This window comes from Xenia sp. Carnegie-2017, unplaced genomic scaffold (assembly GCF_021976095.1).
Source record: "Xenia sp. Carnegie-2017 unplaced genomic scaffold, XeniaSp_v1 HiC_scaffold_6, whole genome shotgun sequence".
Taxonomy (NCBI): Eukaryota; Metazoa; Cnidaria; class Anthozoa; order Malacalcyonacea; family Xeniidae; genus Xenia; species Xenia sp. Carnegie-2017.
In genome coordinates, this window is record NW_025813526.1 from 12,756,216 (window position 1) to 12,775,938 (window position 19,723).

The 19,723-nt window shown below is 32.3% G+C and overlaps 1 long non-coding RNA gene and 4 other non-coding genes across 5 annotated transcripts in view; 1 reads left to right on the plus strand and 4 right to left on the minus strand.

Moving 5' to 3' along the window:
- Positions 1-4,172, minus strand: part of LOC124457880 — a 23,869-nt gene extending 19,697 nt beyond the window's left edge. Inside the window, exons 1-2 of the long non-coding RNA XR_006952854.1 lie at positions 4,162-4,172; positions 3,253-3,262 (exon numbers count right to left, since the gene is read on the minus strand). This is a non-coding gene — a long non-coding RNA (uncharacterized LOC124457880). The remainder of the gene's footprint in view (positions 1-3,252; positions 3,263-4,161) is intronic.
- On the minus strand, positions 2,554-2,626 carry Trnat-cgu. Its single transcript has one exon. It is a non-coding gene; the product is annotated as a tRNA-Thr (tRNA).
- Positions 4,173-5,713: 1,541 nt separating the features above from the next.
- Trnak-cuu lies at positions 5,714-5,786 on the minus strand. The gene has a single exon. It is a non-coding gene; the product is annotated as a tRNA-Lys (tRNA).
- Positions 5,787-9,348: 3,562 nt separating this feature from the next.
- Trnal-aag lies at positions 9,349-9,430 on the plus strand. The gene has a single exon. It is a non-coding gene; the product is annotated as a tRNA-Leu (tRNA).
- Positions 9,431-17,624: 8,194 nt separating this feature from the next.
- Trnak-cuu lies at positions 17,625-17,697 on the minus strand. Its single transcript has one exon. It is a non-coding gene; the product is annotated as a tRNA-Lys (tRNA).
- Positions 17,698-19,723: the final 2,026 nt, after the last annotated feature.

The window sequence follows — 19,723 nt, forward strand, 5'->3', positions numbered from 1 at the left end:
GAGGTCTTGTAATTTTGATGTTTGGAATAAACTAGCTGAAATAATAACTGACGTGAGTTCGCTTTGAACATCCGAGTAACCTTTCTGTATGATCATTATTCTGTGATATAGGGTTGAAATATGGCACAATTTGTTAAAACATACAAAACGTTCGAGAAATTTGCCAGACAAGCATTAAAAATAGGCATCCAAGATATTAGCTTAGCCGTATATAGGAAACCAAAATATTTGCTTAGCCGTAGTATAAATCCGGACTGGCTACGCTACTAAAGATTGGTAACTGGTTTACTTAGTTATCTAAATGGATCCTTGTTTTGTTTTTACTGTGTATTTTGAAGTAATTTTTGAGCAATCAACAATTCTGTACTCTGCTTTGCAATATAAAGAAACTGACCGTCAGTATGGAATAAGTAAAGTTGAGAATTTTAAGACTTTTGTGATTAGTCTAAGATATAAAATTGAGTATTTAGAGTTTCTTGATGCAACTGTTTAGAAAGTGGGCACTCTATCTAGTAGACATGATAAAAGGCAAAACTATAAGCAAATGTATTTTGATATTTCTTGATGGTATGCTAACTGAACTTTTTCAGGACATTGAGCGTTTTACATTTTTAAACCTTGTCACCCCAAGATTCCTTATGAACTAGAAAGTTGAAGAACCTTTAGAGAAAATTATTCTACTAAAAGAGATTAATGACAATCGGTTTGATATATAACAATACTTTTCCGCCAACTCTGCTTTTTGTACAGGGATAAAGATTTTCAAGAAAATTCTTGTGCAGAATTACTTAAAAATATAATTTTGAGTTCCATCTTCAATCTAGTATTAATGAAGTCATAAAGTTGATGTAGAGGAATGGTGTTTTTTCAGTTACAAAAGCTTCCGTTGAAAGATCATTCTCTTGTTTAAAAAGAGTGAAGAGTTATTAAAAAAATATCACGAGTCTAGGTCGTCTAAATTCTCTTTGCAGAATTTCCATACATAAAGACATTTTATCAGAAAAAGAACATGCGAACACCGTACTTGATTAAGTATTAAGAAAGTCCATTGAAAAACAGCGAACACTTGCCTTTTTCTATAAGTAGCAAATGCGCGAAGTTATACTAAAACTGGTACGAAATGAAAACAGGATTTAAATCAAGACTGTCAAAAGTTCAAGCTTTAGCCAAAAGCAAATAAGCGCTCAAGGTGCGCTGTTACGAATAAAAAAGCAAAACAGTGCATGTAAAAGGACTATGCACATTTACTTTTGGAAAAGTGCAACTGATTGTGGTAATGCGAAAATGTAGCAGAAATTTCAGACATCGCAACTGGCTGCTGCAATGCGTCATTGCTGCAGAAAAGTTAGCGCAACTGGCTATTGTAATGCGCAATTTATGCAGAAAAGGTAGCGCAACTGGCTGCTATATTTCAAGAAATAAACTCAAACTTAAAGGAAATGTTGCTTTGAAATTCAACTGGTACCAAATAATCTTACAAATACTAAATTACAAGTCGCCAAAATTGAAAATTCCGTATGTTCATCGTCTTGTTTTTCTCTCTCATTATCCCTATTTGCCTGTTCTGTTCTCTTCTCAGCATTTGGACATTGCGAAGCCGACTTTAACAATTGCAATAGAGTTTGCAGAGTTTGTAAATTTTTCTCATTTAGAAGTAAAAAAAGTGAATATACACCGAGAAGCAGGAGCAAATGATGTTAATTTTGAGTTAGCACTGATTTTGGTATGCATAACGCAGAAAACTCGTCATCTGAGTGAGCAACTTCAACAAGCTTTATTGTTCGCCATTGTTTTGCAAGTGTAGTGAAAGACCTTTCACCCCGACACTATCTAATTAGTTGAGAGCAAACACTCTCTTTGCTTTGATTGGCGTAAAGACATCACTGTAAAAAGTGACTGGTTAAAATAACAATATGATTGGTTAAAAAACCCACAAAAATATTGGTTAAATTGGTCAATTGCACATGAGGTAACCACTTTTTTTAACCAAACATTTTTTACAGTGTAAGACGTAACAACATTACATTGACTTTTCTCGAATCACACATTCAATATTAAATAATCGATTTTTCTCTATAATTTGCATGTTGTACGATTGATATACATGCTAAAGTTGATAAGTACTACTATAGCAACAAAATGTTTAAGAAATTTTTTGGTTCCTCGATGGGCACATAAAAAAGGTAAGTTTGATGTGGGCCCATTACCTAAATGACATTTTCAACGTTTAGAGCAAAACAAAATGTTTTTGTGGGCATCGTTTATGCGTAAAAAACAACACATTTTGCTAACGTTTCTTTTTAAAAACTGTAAAGTGAACAATAGTTGAATGTTTTCTAAAATGTTAAGAATTCTTTAATAACTTGTATTTTTTAAAATGTCGAGTTTTTTTTGTTTCGGAAATCTAAGTGATCAAACATTTGAGAAGCATTATGTAGTCAACATATTGTAAAATCCTTCCTGGTGAAAAAGTCGATTTCTCGACAACACAAGTGTAACCTCTACTCGTGCCCCTCCAGAGCACGAGTCTGAAACCATGTTTGCAAGATATGTAGTCTCATCAGAGAATTGAACTCTGGACCCTTGGTTTACGAGACCAATGCTCTAACCTCTGAGCTAATAAGGCTGTTACAAAGTACGAAATTTTTAGTTGCTTTATTTATAACACTCTCATGAAATGTAGGTATTTCACCTCTCAAGTCTAATATTTAAGTATACACTTAGACATAAAATTTTCACAAATTTTGTTAATCAATGAACAAAGAATTCTTTCATAAAATCTATTATAAATACTAAAACTAGTTTAGAATAATTTATACCAGAAGATTTTTGGACTTTGTTGTTGATGTTATGTAAATACTACTGCAAGGAATTTCTTTTTTATTTGCTCAATGAAATGTCCAGCCCTTCAGAAGCGATTTGGTACAAAAATGAGCATAATACGTTTACAAAAACTAGATTAATTTTAACTTCACTTTTGTTGCCGCATGCGAACTTTAGTGCCGCCATGTGACGTCACAACGATGATCAAGGTCAATATGCTAATATTATTAAAACAACGCGCTCACTTTTCCTCCGTGAATTCTTTTGCTTTTAAAGCATTAGTTTTTAGAAAAATTAATTTTAAATTGAAGAGAGTAATAACATAAAAGCAATGCATATGTTATCAAACGAGTCCGCTTAAAGCACAAATACGTCCGATAAATAATAAAATACTTTTATGAAATTACCGTCTATATTTCAAATAACTACTTTACTCTGCCTATTCCTTATAATAATGCAATAATTCATTTTGCATTCTACTAAAGTTCTTGATTTTACAACAAGAGCTGTGTAACGCATAAACAATAACACAAAATATTTTTTATTTTGACAAAACTATAAACTGCATTTGTCAAAGTTGCCATTTTGACTTATTAGGAGGATGCATTGGAGTATTGTAAAGAAGTGGGACTCAATTTTTTAAATTTTTAGTCTATTTCTATGGCTCTATTTAAAACTTTATGTTGGGCATTAATTTTTACTACACAAATTCGATTTCCGCTCTGCAAGTCTCTCGCAACTATTTTTATTACGATTTGGGCTAAGACATCAAGTTATAATAGCTGTGTCACAACTCTCTTTTAAAAATTCATCATCTTGCAATACACTGAATCAAAACAACGAAGTCGGAATCTTCATTGCCCCTAGTGACACTTATTTTTGTTTTGTACTGATGAATAAACTGCTTTGATAACGATAACCCAAAGTTTTCATGGACAAGAGATTTAATGTTTTTACTAGACTTTGTCAAATAAAATATGGACTTATGCGGCAGCTGGCGATCACCTGGTTATAAAAGAAAGTTCTTCAGCGTTGAAAAACAGTAATAATAAGAAGAATAAGGAAAAGTTACAATTTATTCGGAAAGATGTAACCAGAATGAAAGACCAATTTATTAATATCTTTAAAGAAAAGTGGGCGACGACAACCTTTCACTAAAGGTCAATAATAGACAGGACACTACAGCAAAACTAATTGATGGTGCTTAAATGTGCAGGTTGAGCGAAACCCAAAATCTTTCGATTATATAAAAAGGAATTTTATGTTTTATCATTCCGATATGGAGGACAAAAAATAAATTTGGAATTATTGCAGTTTGGAGATGATGCTCTGCAAAACGTAGATACCACGCAGGAGATTTGTACTTAAAATGTTAATTGCTTTTAAAAAATTGATGCTTCGAATCAAGCGAATTATGTAAATTCTGTCTTCAATTAACTAATCACAGAGAACAATAGCAGCATAACCATTGAAAGGGATAACACAACAATAAACGTTTCACATTTTTGTAAGCACATCTTTTAATATAGGTCCAGCAGTGTACAGGAGCACTAAATTGCACACACTTTCCGATTGTTGCACTTTTAAAAAAGTCCAGTCCTTATACTACATCCAGAAAGGCTTTTATTCTATTGTTTACAAGCATTAGTAGATCATCAGTGCAAGGATTTTTAATTTTATGTCTATCATATAGGTGACTTTATATTTTTACTGTACGTGTCTTCGAGTTCCTCACACATATATTAAGAACATAATTTGTTTGCATTACTTATATATTGAAATTTAACTAACTCTTTATTTCATATTACAGATAATATCAATAATTGTGATATGGTTTGTGGATGATTCTGTCTGTCAATTGCTCCCTTGGTTGATGACACTTTTAAGAAATAATGGAAATTTAAGTCAAAGTGAACTTAAATTCGATTCCAAACTAATTTGTGCAAGGATAGTAGTAGAATGCGCATTTGGCCAAATGAAACATTTAGATATCTTATTATAAGAAAAATGAGAATTACTTGAAATACATAACGCCAAAGTTGAAACATGCTGTGTCTTACATAATCTTTGTAAAATGAGAGAAGATTTTGTGCAACACAATGCAATTATTGATGGTTTGAGTGAGGAAAATCAATTTTATAATATGCCAGATGCAGACATTCATGGAAGAGCTGAAGAATTTAGACTTTCTTTAATTGCATTTTTTTATACCAAGTATTAACTATGTCAAGGTTTACTGCTTTTTGTTGTCAAACATCCCTATATGACAGACTCGATAACTAATAAAAAAATGATTTGTAAAATTTAAAGAATTTATATGGGTTTTTGCAAAGGAGTTCTTCAATATTCCGTGGCATGCAAATGTTTTGAAACAGTCGAAAAAAAATGTGTAGGTTGCGCAACAAACTCACACACCAAATTTCCCTCACTACTGGGATCATTCTAACGTACTTAATAAAGCATAAATATTTTTTTTAGCTTTTGTCGTAGAAAAATTCCCCGGAAGAAGTAGCACAGTTATAAAATAAACCATGGCTGAAAAATATAAAGACCATAGAGTGTCCATGGAAAACAAAAAACAAATACTGGAATATACGTAATGCTTTGAAGATTTAAATACTTAAGACAGTTCTATCAATTTTCATTTTACCATTAATTTTACTTTCCATGTCTCACAAAAAATAGAACTTAAGTTTTAAATACATAAAGTAGATATATTTTTATTGATATTGAATTGTGTAGTCCTTTCTAAAAAAATTGTCGTCAAATTAAATAAAAGGTTCAAAGTAAAATATACAAAAACTAACGCCACGTTTCCAAAAGTTGATTAAATATTTTAATATATTTGAGCGCAAAATATGAAACACGCTCTGCTACGTGCACGACATGACGCCCAACGTGGGGCTCGAACCCACGACCCTGAGATTAAGAGTCTCATGCTCTACCCACTGAGCTAGCCGGGCTACATACTCCGAGGGAAACAAATACTAAAAACATTAACATAACAACAGAGTTTTGGTTTGGTGGGCCAAGAAAAGAAAATTTGATAAAAGGGAAACCATTTATGTAAAAAATAGCCATACCCAAGAAACATTTATGTAGTAAAATGAGCATAGATTATAGAATTCAAAATATTTTAATAAAACTTTGTACCTTGAAAATTTCTCCTTTTCAATGAAACTTACGGTAAATTTACATATGAAACAGCTTGTTTCTGTGAGTTAACTTCTAATTTTAATGATTTTAAGTCCCAAGTTTATTTTAGAGAAAAATGAAATAGCGAACAATAACCCAATAAAGTTATAATAAAAGCCAACATTTGCTAAACTACATACAAATCATATATCAATTTAAAGCTAATATAATGAAGAATTTAATTGTAGTGTTCAAATTAGGATGAAATTCGTTTCCATGACGACACAAGGTGTCAATTACCGAGGTGATAATATTTTCAAACTAAAACATTCAATGTAAAGATAGAGTTCTCGGGATATTCTTTAGATGTAATTGCTTACTGCTGTTCACAAAAAAGCCTGTATTATAATCTTTCAGATGATGTATAACTTTTCTCATTTAGGCACGAGAAAGCTCAAATAATTGGAAAATTGCAATCGTACCGTGGGAGCAAATATAGCAATAAAATAAGAAATAATTTCAAAACAATCTATGAGCTTCAACAAACTTATAAGTTTCACCAACTTAGGGTTTTATTGCATAAAATGTGTAATTTTTAATACCATGCTTATATTTACCAACAATTCTGTCGGAAAAACTAATGTCTGGTGTGAAAAATTTTAAAGCAAGGTGCTACACATAGTCCCACATCGCAGTCTTTACAGAAATAGGAAGTCCTTTTTGGTTTTTATTTTGTGGAACATACTTTGCACATTCTTTCCTTAGTCTTTCCTTTGCTGTTGGATGGAATTATGCTTGGAAAAATCTACCAGGTGATTCAATAGCTGGTCGAACAACATGTCTCTGAGAAGAAAACTCCCCAATAAGAAGTTTGGAGACTTCTAGGTGGAAAATATTTGAGCTCCTCATGTTATGGTTTGGTGACAGCCTTTCCAGGATGTGACTGTTTGCAATGCATCTGTGCAGTAGTTCAAAAAATATTCTCAGCCACCATTTCTTGCACCTACAGTTGATACCATAATATGACTTCATCTGGTCATTCCCGCCAACTCCGCCCATTTTATGATACAATGATATTTGGGCATTGAACATCATCTGTATTGCCATCCTTCTTTCATCGCTTTACTGGAATTGTAGCAGTATCAGATGGTATTGTTTGAGATTAAACCATATTCACAACACGGTCGTCCATCCATGTTACCGCAGTAATGGTCCTTTGAAAGACAGATTGCACAAAGACAGACCTTCAACATAATGTTTCGAAAAGGCAGATCAACTATACGGAATCATCAATAAACTTGAATGGATGGACAATAAGATGACAAATACAGAGAATAAACTGACGAATATTATAGTCAATATGCAAGAAAAATTTACCGAAGAATTGAGACAAAATCAAGAAAAAGTGGACATGACTTTCCAGGAAGTAGCTAGAAAAATTCAAAATAACAAGAATTTGATGAATCATACGAAGGAAAAAGTGGAGCAGACTTAGACTGAGGTGGTTGATAGTCAACAAGAATTGGTCTCGCACGTTAATCAACAAATAAAGCAAGTTAAATAGCAGATGAAAAACAGTCAAAATGAAATGATGTGCCATGTAACAGAGCAACTGGGTCGAAGTTCAAGCTTCGTGCATGATGTAAGTCAATTAAGACTTAACCAGGAGGACATGCAACACAGTCGTCCATCCATGTTACCGCAGTAATGGGTCCTTTGAATTGAAAGACAGATTGCCCTTGTAAAGATATCCTTCTGGAAGAATAGTAGAAGGACCAACATCTTGTGTAAAAGGACCACGTCGTATTTCTCCCTCGTATTCATCGTTCGACCATTTTGTGTTTGAAAGTTGTATGCCAGTATTTTGCCAGACTGAGCGACCGTTTCCTCTTCCTCATCAGTTTCAATTAGGTCGACATCATGTAAGTTGCTGAGGATTTCTTCTTGTTCATCTTGCACAGAAGACAGACCTTCAACATCAGGTTTCGAATAGGCAGAAAGCTCGCAATCAATATCCGAGCACACTCAATCATAAGAAATACCACAATCTTGCTCTAGGACGTCTACAACTTCGTTCTCTGTCATGCTGTTGGGTTTATCCGCCATTGTTTATGTCTTGCCAAAACAAAATTTAAAGGGCAAGATTAAAAAATTCACAAAAAATCGCTCAAAACTAGTTTCGTAGACAAACTATACATCAAAATATTCGCAAACACCTCCTTAATCGAATGGTGTACTTTAAAGCGCATGTCCGGCTTTTGTTTATGAGTTAGCTGGGCAAAAGAAACGTAGGCTCGTGGTGTCCGATATATCGGACACTGGGACTTAAAGGGTTAAGTAGTGACTCAATGCCGTATCTAGCAAAAAAATTTTAGTCACGCTATTGTACATGGAGCCATGCTTATGACGTCATGATTTTAAATCGTACGTATAGTAAGACATAAGTACTTTATTGAAGTTTAATGTATAAATTTTAAAGTACAAACAAACAACATAGACCCATATGCTTTGAGATTAAGGTAAGTTTTGGTAATGTGAAGTGCTTCTTTGATTTTAAGTGTGAATGTAGTATCTGCAGTGTCAAGGATTTAAAAGCAAAATTTGGAATAGTTAGTTTTGCATCTAGGGGATTTTAAAAGATGTTGATGGATATGTGAGTTTTTGTCAGTTATGGTGTTTTACCTAATTATGGTAGGTATAGGACCTCAGGTTTAAAGAATGTATGGAGAAATACATCCCCCACAATCAAATAGGTATACCACTGTAGATTTAATAGAATCATTGATAGGATAATTTTTAATCAAATTAAAATTTCTTTTCATTGATGAAACATGTTTACTAAAACTTGTTGTTTTTATTAAATGAGAAATTCTCAAATTTATTAGCTATTAGTGTTTTTTCACAGAATTCTTCCCTATTCGAAACTCTTTATGTAAAATATAATTATCTTTTGGACAAAAGGAGCAGTAAAGTTTCTACCAAGCTATACTCTGATATTAATATAGTTAACATTCAGGTAAGTTTGACATGAGCTGCACTTTTTTATGATTGGCAAAATTTTTTTATTTTGCAAACAACTGTGGTATTCCAACTATTTTTGCCACAGGAACATAAGATACGCCATAAAGTGCTTCCATCTTCTTCTACACTTTTCACCAAACTCAAAGAAAGTTTGTAGTCTTCACTTGTTTTATTCATTTCATATCATGAAGAATTTTAAGGCACATTTTTGTAGTGTTTATGGAATTTCACGCTATAAGACATTTCAGAGTAAGAAAGTAACTTGAATAGTATTATACAAGCGTATAATATTATCACACATTGCGTAATTGATATTTTAGCCAAGGATTTGGCAATCTTATTTAACAAAGAAATCACCAATGTTTGTGCGGTAGTGTGGCCGAGTGGTCTAAGGCGCTGGTTTAAGGCACCAGTCATATAAATGGCATGGGTTCGAATCCCATCACTGCCAAAATTCCTTTCAAAATGGACGTTTCTTAGTCAGCTGTACTTGTTTATCCAAAACTGATTTGTTTTTTGCCTTTTTTATTTTTTGTTTAGTTTACAAAGGGTGTTTACATTTTAACGTAAATTTACGTGTTTTTGACCTTGGTCTACAGCGGGAAATAATGGACAAGCAAACGATAGCGCTAACAATAGCTTTGCCATTGCTTTTTTAAGTTGAAGTAATAACGTTGGGTAGAATATTTTTTAGAGATCACCACTCGAGTCGGCATGTGTGTATGACTTATTAACTTCATCTGCTTCTTCGTAACGAAACACACGTTAAGGATGTTAAACATGTTGCTACGTGTTTGCCAGAGATCAGGGTTGAAACTACAACGTTTATTGTGTCTGTGTGTGTGGGAGGGGGGGGGGTGTGTGGTGACTAATCATACATTTCCTCTTCTTTACTGACATTCCTTGTTAGCTTTTGTAATTTCAAATAAATTAAACACGACTAATTAGAAGGTATTGAACTACAGATAGTAGAAAAATATGAGTCATGCAAGGAGAATTACCCTAAATATTCAGGTAAGGTTCGTGTTTAGAAAGTAGAAGGTTGTGCATTACGAGTAGTTCGTCCAGGAAAGAATAGGATGAAAGTATTTTGAAATCTTAAAAATGAAGTGGGACTAGTATTTTTAGGGTAAAAGAAATTTTGGTAATGTGAAAAAAGAGAAAAAGATACCTCACAAGTTCCTAATACCTTGGTTTTCAACTTCTATCAACGATTTATCACTGACATAGAAGAAGAAATTTATTTACAAAAAGACTAAATCTCTCATTCGCACCAAACAAATTGAAAAACAGTTTTTTTATCACCCCATTTCAGATTTTCTCCAAAAAAACTGATCGACAAAGAACAATTTGAGAAAATTGGTTTCTGTTCTTTGTCTGTTGAAGCAAAAGTAAAATGCATCCGTTACTCTGGATATCGTAACCACAGCCAGCTAGTATTTATGTATTTAAAAAAACATAAATTTGCTTGATAGTCTATAACGAACGACAACAGCATTGTAACTGTTAATCCTGAAAAAAGAATGGCGTGATTATTCCTGAAAAAAGGGACTAAAACAGAACACATATTAGCAGATAACAACAAATTTCAACAGATAAATGTCGACACGTTGAATTGGAAGCTACAACGAGAAAACAAGTTGAAGAAATTATATCATTAAAGAGATCTTAGTCAATCCATCAAGGAACTTACGAAAAACTTTACCCAACAGGCTCATGTATAGGTAGATATTATACGGTATGCCAAAAATGCATTATATATACGTATAAAGTAGCTCAATTTTTTATCCCTCTTCTCAATCCTTTATGTGTTGGTACTTACATGGTTATGGACTCTTTTTCCTTCGTTCGAGAAATGATCATGCAATCTCACATCAAAACAAACAATTCAGTTAAGGCTAGCTTTGATGTAAATTCTTATTTACGAACATTTCTGTGGATGAAACTATTGAAATAATTAATTATCAAATATTTTATAAATCCACATACTCGAATGCGAATAGAATGAGAATTTATGAAACTCATATCGCTGTCAAAAACAGTGCCTTTCTCTTCAAAGGTAATGTATGTCAAAAAATAGATAGTGTCGCAATAGGTTTACCAATCGTACAACATTTTTTTAAACCTTGTTGTCATATCCCGAAGATCACTGAATAAATAGCTTTATTAAATGTAAACTAATGATGTAGGTATTTTTAAAGATATGTGTGTCTTTTAGACAAAGAAGTTAGCTATAAATAAGTTGAGCAAACTGAACTACGAAATCTTTTTTAAGAAGCCAATGTCTCAAGTTTAAGTTTGTATTTTATTCCATCAAAAATATGCTTCTCAGGTTCTTGCAGCTATACTTGATCAATTCTAACCGTTTTATACTTAGAAAAAATGTCACTTAAACTATCAAAGAACGATTTCATTACATCTCTTTCATCAATGTCTGATGTAAAATTATAAAAGTAAATTAATACTCCATCATTGCTGCATTGGCATCAAGAAACATTCATTGCATCTTTGCAAAGGGGGATTAACATTGTCTCCGTAACAGACTTTACCAACAAGACTTGATATTATATACCCTATTTGTTCGCCATAACACTTTGAAAATATATCTTATATTATTTTATGACGCTTCATCTTAAGACTTGTACTTTTCGTCAAAGTCAAATGTATCCTTAAATTTTTTGCTAGTTCAATGTCAAACTTTAAAGACTTTATTACGTTTTTCTTGTAAGATGAAAACAGATCATTTAAAAAATTGTGACGTTTCTTGCTTTTTTAAATCAGGAAAGATGGAAATAATAATAATTCTTTTACCAATAGCTAGCAATCTTTAACTTCAAATAATCCCTTGCCTCATTTCTGATTCATCAAGTCATCCATTTACAAGAAATCTTTCCAGTTTCCAGATGGCATGCGCGCTCGGTTTAACTTATTTGACTGAAAATAACTAAAACGATTAAAATATCCGTGAAAATGCGTACTAAATGTTCTGTACCTGCTGGTATTCTAATATCGATGTAATAACGCTCACATAGATAAAGAGTCAGTATCCTTCTTATACAGCGTTATGATGATTTTGTAATAAACTCGAAATATTATAAATAAAATAAAATTATTTTGTTTTTATTCTCTCAAATATCGAGTCAAGCATGAAATTATTATTTGGGGTATGTTTCATATGAAAAAAAATTTAATGCATTTGGATGCGGTATGATAGTAATTTATCATCAAACTGGAAAAATTATTTAGTTAAATAAAAAATTTCATGTATAAAAGCGCAATACTATGCGTTGAAAAAAGATTGTTAGAAAGATTATTTGATATTACCTTCGCATATTTGATATATCTGGTTTCTGTCATCTCTTTCTCTCCAAATGATCCGTGTAATCACGACCGTTTTTAATAAGCCTTGCCCTTACGTAAACACACTTTTGCTCCACATGCAAATTGCAAATGTTTTAAATTTTGCTAATGGCTTTTAATTGAAAAAATACGAGATGCAAGTTACTACTCAATAACCAAAAATAAATATATAAAACATTCATATTTCGTAATAGTTAATTTTTATTTTGTTAATAAGACATTAAAAGAATTTTGCTGGATGACTATGTGTGGCTTTATTGAATGATATTATGCAGCAAAGCTTTTTACAGTAAAGCTTGCTTAGGAGAATATAGGTATTTACAAGTAGAGTTATACTGATCTATTTAAAACTAATTTGCTTATATAAAGTATTAATATTTAAATTTTAGGCTGTACGTGCAGATTGTTCACTGACAACTATTTATACGATAGGCTAAGCCTTGTTTTGTCTTATGAATGTAGTGCTTCTGTAAGAAAATGTACAATTCAGGAAAGTATTTATATATTATTTGCTAGCGAAAGTATAATTAAACACCTCATGAAATATTACGTTAATCACAAGGCAACAGGATACAGATAATTGGGGGTATTTTATTCATATATGCATGTTTTATTTATTACTTTCTTTTGAAATCAATTGTTTTTACGAATTTATGAATATAACCCTCCCCCGAATAATGAATGTTTCGCCACCATTTATTATAAGCATCGCTCCTTATCTTCTTCCCATTGAATGTTTTGCTTCTTTAAGGACGTGTAAAATTTAAGAAATTTTTTATCGTAGATTTAAGGCAAATGATAGTTTCACGTCATTGAATAATAGAAATTCTTTTTCTGATATGTTAGCACGAATAGACGACTGTTATACATCAGTGGAAAAAAAGTTGAAAGCAACAAAGAATAATTTTCACAGTAACGTTGCTCTCCTGAAACATTTTCTTAAAAATATAATTCAGAATTATTAGCATTTTTCATTTTATTGGTCACATTGTCAACACTTGGCACAAGTAATGGCTTTTCTAAAAAGCTAATATAATTGAAAATTATACAAATATATTAAATGTAAAACTGCACCACAAAAGAAAATCTTTTTGCTGGAAATGGACTTTTCTATATTAGTTATCTTGTGCAGCCTGTTCAGCTTGGTGCATACTGCAAGTTTCTGCTTAGCAAGTTTTATTTGTGGAGCAAGCTAAAGCAGGTAATGTGACAGTGATTTTGGTGAACTTTCTTACATTTTAAACTGCACATTATATATGTAACAAATTGCTAATTGCTAATTGCTAAATATTGCTAATCTTTTCTACAGAAATTACTTGTTTTTAAAGATTTAACTTGACCTCTTCCTTGAGTTAAAATGTAGGCTTTTATTTAACAGTCATACACCATGTCAATATTGCATTCAAATTTTAAGAAAAGGTGGACTCACTGTGCTTTCAATGAAAGAATGGCCTGATTAAATGATTAGACAGTTACACAAAGTAGAGCGTGATATAGTGTTTGTATAAAAAGCACTTGCTAAGTTAATGTAAGATTTCGAAACCAAATTATCTTAATAAATAAGTTCATCATATTGGGTTAAGAGCAACCTTAGTTCAGCATTGTAGAAAATGTTTGATGCAACATTTTAGACATTCAGATTGTTAAGAAATAAATAGGCATATATCCAGTGGTGTATCTAGTAAATAATTTTTGATCACGCTATTGTATGCAGAGCCACGCCCTATGACGTCATGATTTTCAATCATACGTATAGTATGACATAAATACTTTATTGAAGTTTAATGTACAAATTTTAAAGTGCAAACAAACAACACGAGAGTTTCTAACAAATAAAAATTAAAATTACTGTCTCAGGTTAAGATCTGAACTTCTTCATCACTTTAGTGGCCATGACTTTACATGCAGCTATTAAATTAACCTCAATAAACTTAAGGTAAATTTTTGTTTTTGATTGTATACATGATAATGAATGGAATTATGTTAATGGAGAAATGTCAGTTTTAGCGTAATTGACCTGAAAACTTTAAATTTACAATAAATCCATTAAATAATAATACAACCACAAATATTCTGATATACATGTGCATGTCAAGTATGAAGCAAAATTCAATTTTTCAACAATCACAATATTCTATCATCATATCATTTTTTAATTATAAAATCGATACATTTATAAATCTTGAAACATTTTCAAAGAAACGTTTAGGACATAGGACTTGTACAACACAACTCCAAGTTACTCTGAAAAACTGCAACTATTCATATCATTTAAAAATTCATCTTGTATCATGATGTTTAGACCATAAATGAAATTACTTAGAATAGCTAGGTAAGATTCCAGTTAGCTGTCCATAATTTTGAAATAATCGTACAAACAATAAAACCAGATTTTTGTAAAGTGAAACCATGAAAAATTTTAATAAATTCCCAAAAAGTGCCTAAATTGCCTGAAAGCTGTCATAAGACTCATCAGGCAAACTCTTGTGCAGACTCATTATGCACATTATTTAAGGACACTTTATGCAAACTCTTGTGCAGAAAATAAATTTCGATCATCAGCATTTTTATAATTTCAACATACACCTTAATTATAAGCTTAAATATGCAACATTTTTGCCCAATTTGTAAATGGAATGTACACAAGGTGCACTCCATAAATATTGCATGTCCAACGTCTTTAACAATATCGATTCAGATATATATTGTGTGATGTTTCAATGTCGTACTTTTCCAATCTGGGACTGTCTCCCATAATATTGAAGGACCACAAATACACGAAACACGACAAAAACAAAACATAACTTGCTTTGAAATGTACAATAGATTACAATAGAGGCAATGTTTCTTCACAAGGATGGTAGCATCTGCAAGGAGTTCTAGCTAGTATAAAACCATAGTTTATATCATCAATGTGTTTGGGCTTTAAAAAACTCATTGTTCGCCAGCTTGCCGAATGGAGAAAAGTTCGTCTTTCATAAAGCCATTGCCGTAAAATTTCGCCTCAATTTCAGTAAATCTTAAGTAAAACACTAACGTCAGTCTGTGAATCCGTTACAAACATAGCATACTTTTTTTTCCCGATTTTTAGTGTTGAAGTCTCAAGTCGGGCTCTACCAAATGAGCTTGAATAGATGCTCCAAATCTGCGAGTTTGAGCATGCTCATTAACTAATTGGATGAGGAATATTTTTCTATAAAATATATGATATAGTAGGGCTGAATTTGAGAGCACGACTAAGTTGCTAAAAGCATGGAACTACACATTGTTGCTACGCAATTTCTCACTGAATGTAAATTTTGAGTTAAATTAAACCAAAATCGCTATTTAATGATTTGGATTATCCTCTCAACATCCGCTATAAATCGATTAAAATTGTTTTAAAATCAAACTCATTTATTTTGAATTTTTAAGCGAACAAATTATTTCTTTGGGCAAAATTTTTGGTAGGGCTGAGACATCTAAATACGTCATAGTTATATCATACAATCATAATTTGCAGCAGGCATAAAGAGCATTTTTGTTTCAAAACGTTAAATGTTGATAAATTCACGCTTTCTGCCTGCAGTAATATGCCCGAATACGCCTAAGTTTTTCACCATAAAACAATTAAAAATTGTCTTAAATGAGTTTTAGTATATCGTACTAGTCTGGATTTTATAAAATGGACACTTCTGATAACGATTACTTTAGCTGAATCTATTTCCCCTCATTTCCAGTTAATAAGTTGGTAAATCCTATAAACGTATAACCACTTTCTGCTGACACACAAACTAAGGAGATGATTTTTACAAAGATTTCAGTTTATTTCAGATATTTTATTAGAGAACACGAAAACACCACCTAGCTTTTCCTTGTCACTCGCTTATGTAGAAAAATGCAAAAAACCGTGTTCAAAACGACCATTTATTACATAAACTGACAAAATCTTCTGATACAGAATAATAATTTTTGTAATTGCTCTTCACAATTGTAAAACGTCCTTAAACTAAGATGCCACAAATGCACAAAAATTAAGAATTGTAATCATTTTTATTTCACGTAAAATTTCACATTTGAGTAAGGGTTTTTGAAATTGTTGATGGGATTCAAACCCAGGCCACTTACATGACTGGTGCTTCAAACCAGTACCTTAGACCACTCGGCCACGTTACCCATTTGACAGGGAGCAATAAATTGTGAAAAAAAAACCAAAATTTGAAATAGCATTTTAAAGACAATCAATCAGTAACCAAAGTTTTTGAAATAATCTTTTTTAGTATATTGCTAGCGTCGCTTCTATCAAAATAGTGGTCTCTTATTGCCGTTTTTCTTTGTCCATTTCTTTTCGTTATAGACCAAGATCCAAAACGCGTAAATTGACGTTCTAATATAAACGCTCTTTGCAAACTAAGCATCGAAAAGAAAAAAGTCAAAAATTAATTAAGAATGTGAGTCAAAGCAAAAGAACTAGGAAAACAGTTTATTGATTCTGGCTATTTTATTCAAAAAGATTTTGCTTTTACAAACAAAAAATGGAAAAGGGAAAGCCAACCCGTACAAAACAGCAAGGACGACAAAGAAAACAAGCTTTGTTTCTCTTTCTACGTGCTTGCTTTATAAAGAAGTATTTCTTTGTGATATTTCTCAGTAAGGACTTCCTTCTCGGTTATTAAATGCTTACTAATAGAGTAATCCTTGTTTTTTAAATACTGCTTGCATTTATAAAGTTCATTAAAATATGCAAGATGCGCTTCTAAAATGAAATGTTTTTAAAACTGCAAAGAAATATTAAGTAACGAGTCACTTAGTTACGTTACATTTTAAACGTGCAATATGAATTTTTGCTTAGTTATAAGAAAAGATTTAACCCAATACTTGATTATTCGATGATGTTGGAACAAACGTCAAAAAAATTTGACAATCTATCATTTAAAACGACCATTAATAATACGTTTAGAAGTCATACGTACTTAGTAAAAATGGAAAAAAATTAACAGTCTGTTTTTACAAGAGATAGTTTTCCATGAAATTAACTTTTTCAAATTGAAGTCTGATCGTTTTGCAATACTTGTATCACAATACCAGTGATATTTACGTTTGTGCAAGGAGAGTTTCTTGTACGTAGTTTTGTCAGTCAAGACTATTCTCATTCTTGGATAGTCTTGTAAAGCTGATTAAAAAACTTCCATTTTGAAAGGATTGTGCGATTTACATGACTGGTGCCTTAAACCAGCGCCTTAGACCACTCAACCACATCACCTTACAAACATTGCTTAATCATTTAGGCAAAGTAAATGAAGTGTCGCCCAACGTGGGACTCGAACCCACGACCCTGAGATTAAGAGTCTCATGCTCTACCGACTGAGCTAGCCGGGCTTTGTGACATTGAACGATAATCAAGTAGTATATGTTTTGTACGTTGAGGCAATGCAAAATTGCTCTTTGTCTGTTTTTTGAAATCTCTAAATAGAAAATACCGAAGAAATTAACATTCTTCTTGCTTCTAATCTTCCTGCCAAAGTCGTTAATATATAGCTTTTTAGCTTGCATACGTAAACCATTGCTCATAATGAAATTCATTTATTCCGTGGAGTTTGATATGGGTACACAATCGACGTTTTGGTGTCAACACCATGTCTAAGCAATAATTTAAATCATCTTCACTTTCGCTACTTCTTCGCCCGTATATGATTCAACATAAGATCAAAAACTTGATTAAGTCTTCTCTGATGAAAATGTTAGTAATAAATAAAGAGCTTTTTACATGCTAACTTTAAGTATGCTTAAATAGAAAAGAAAAAATGTCAAATGTTAAAAAATGTTAAATGTTAAAAAATGTCAAATATGTTTGCGTTCTTGCCGCCATTTTAAGTTTTTGTGCCAGGACAACGTTTGCTGTAAACATGAAATGAAATTTTCTTTTAATTTAGACGTCAAACTTCAAACCGCTAGTCTATAACTACAGTTTGGGGTATGAGGTTTAAAAACAGAACTCCAGTCTGTAAATCCCTAATGTTATAGAGATGTCGTCTCTTGTCATTGAATTGGAGACACATTTTGAGCGGAACTAAATCATTAAATGTCTACTTGGAGATTAATGTGGCGAGTTCTTTTGTGATCTTTGTCAATGATTCGTTGACATCGTATGGTTCTGAGAATTGGCAGTACTACGTCATCTATAAAACCTCGACATCTTTCAAGTATAGCACCTCTGTTGTGAATTGCATGTGAGAAGAGTTCTGGGTCAACCAACAGAAGGTCTAAGGATGATCAAGGATAAAGAAAAAACACAACAAACGACAAAGTGCAGTTTACAAAATAAGCCGCTCCGACGGCCACGCTATCTCTTTGGCAGGAAAATAAGTAGAAGACTTAATAAACACGAACGAGCTACAAAGAAACAGGTCAAAACCAATCACATCAACGACTGACCAACCAAAATATTGACTGGGACTCGGCAAAATGTATTACTTACAGCACTGACTATAGACAGCGGCTTTAATTAGAAAGTTAGTATACCAACTTAGACCAAAATCCCCTGATCAGCTCACAACAATTACCGCCACCTTACAAATGACTCATTCACAATACAAAAAAAAGAAGCAACTAACACATTACTTTAGACTAATCAACGATAACAATTAACAATTGAAATCCACACACTCACACATTTCCTGTTTACACAATACGATGACGTAAGAGAGAGATAACAAATTTCACTAACCTGACGTTTATTCCTCACTTGATTCTGAAGAGGACTACTACTAAAGTTGTCGAAACGTCAGTCTACATCAATACCAACAGTCCTTCTCAGGACTCTTCTAACCTGGACGATCTACATCTACACTCATGCAAAATATATCATATTGTGATATAAATTTATAGTGAATACACTGAGAGATAACAAAAACCACTCTCATATGTTAATAAGAAACACTTATATGTGCCAAAGCACCTCAACTTTCTTCATATTATTTATGTTAAATTGCATTGTTGTTAAGTAGCGGCACTGCAGAAAAGTTTCAATATTATTTGGAATCAGGTATCAATTCATTTTTTTCCAAAATTTAGCATTCAGTCCCTCCCAGATTATAATAGTGTCATAAAAACACGTAAATATAATTTAACAACAAACGTCTGAAAGAAGAAGTGCTGGATAGTTTGCTTTCGATATGAACAGTAAAAAGCTAGGTGATGTTCAAAGTTATAAAGGATTGTTGTTATTGCAGTTGCTAAGACAAGTGAAAAACCCAAAGCATCTTGCTGGAATAATGACGACCATGAAATAGAGTGCACAATTCATTGCCCCTTCTGTATAATAATTATTCTTTGATAGTACTTTTTATTTGCATGCGTAAATAGACAAGAAATAATGAGTTTCTACACGACAAAAATGAAAAAA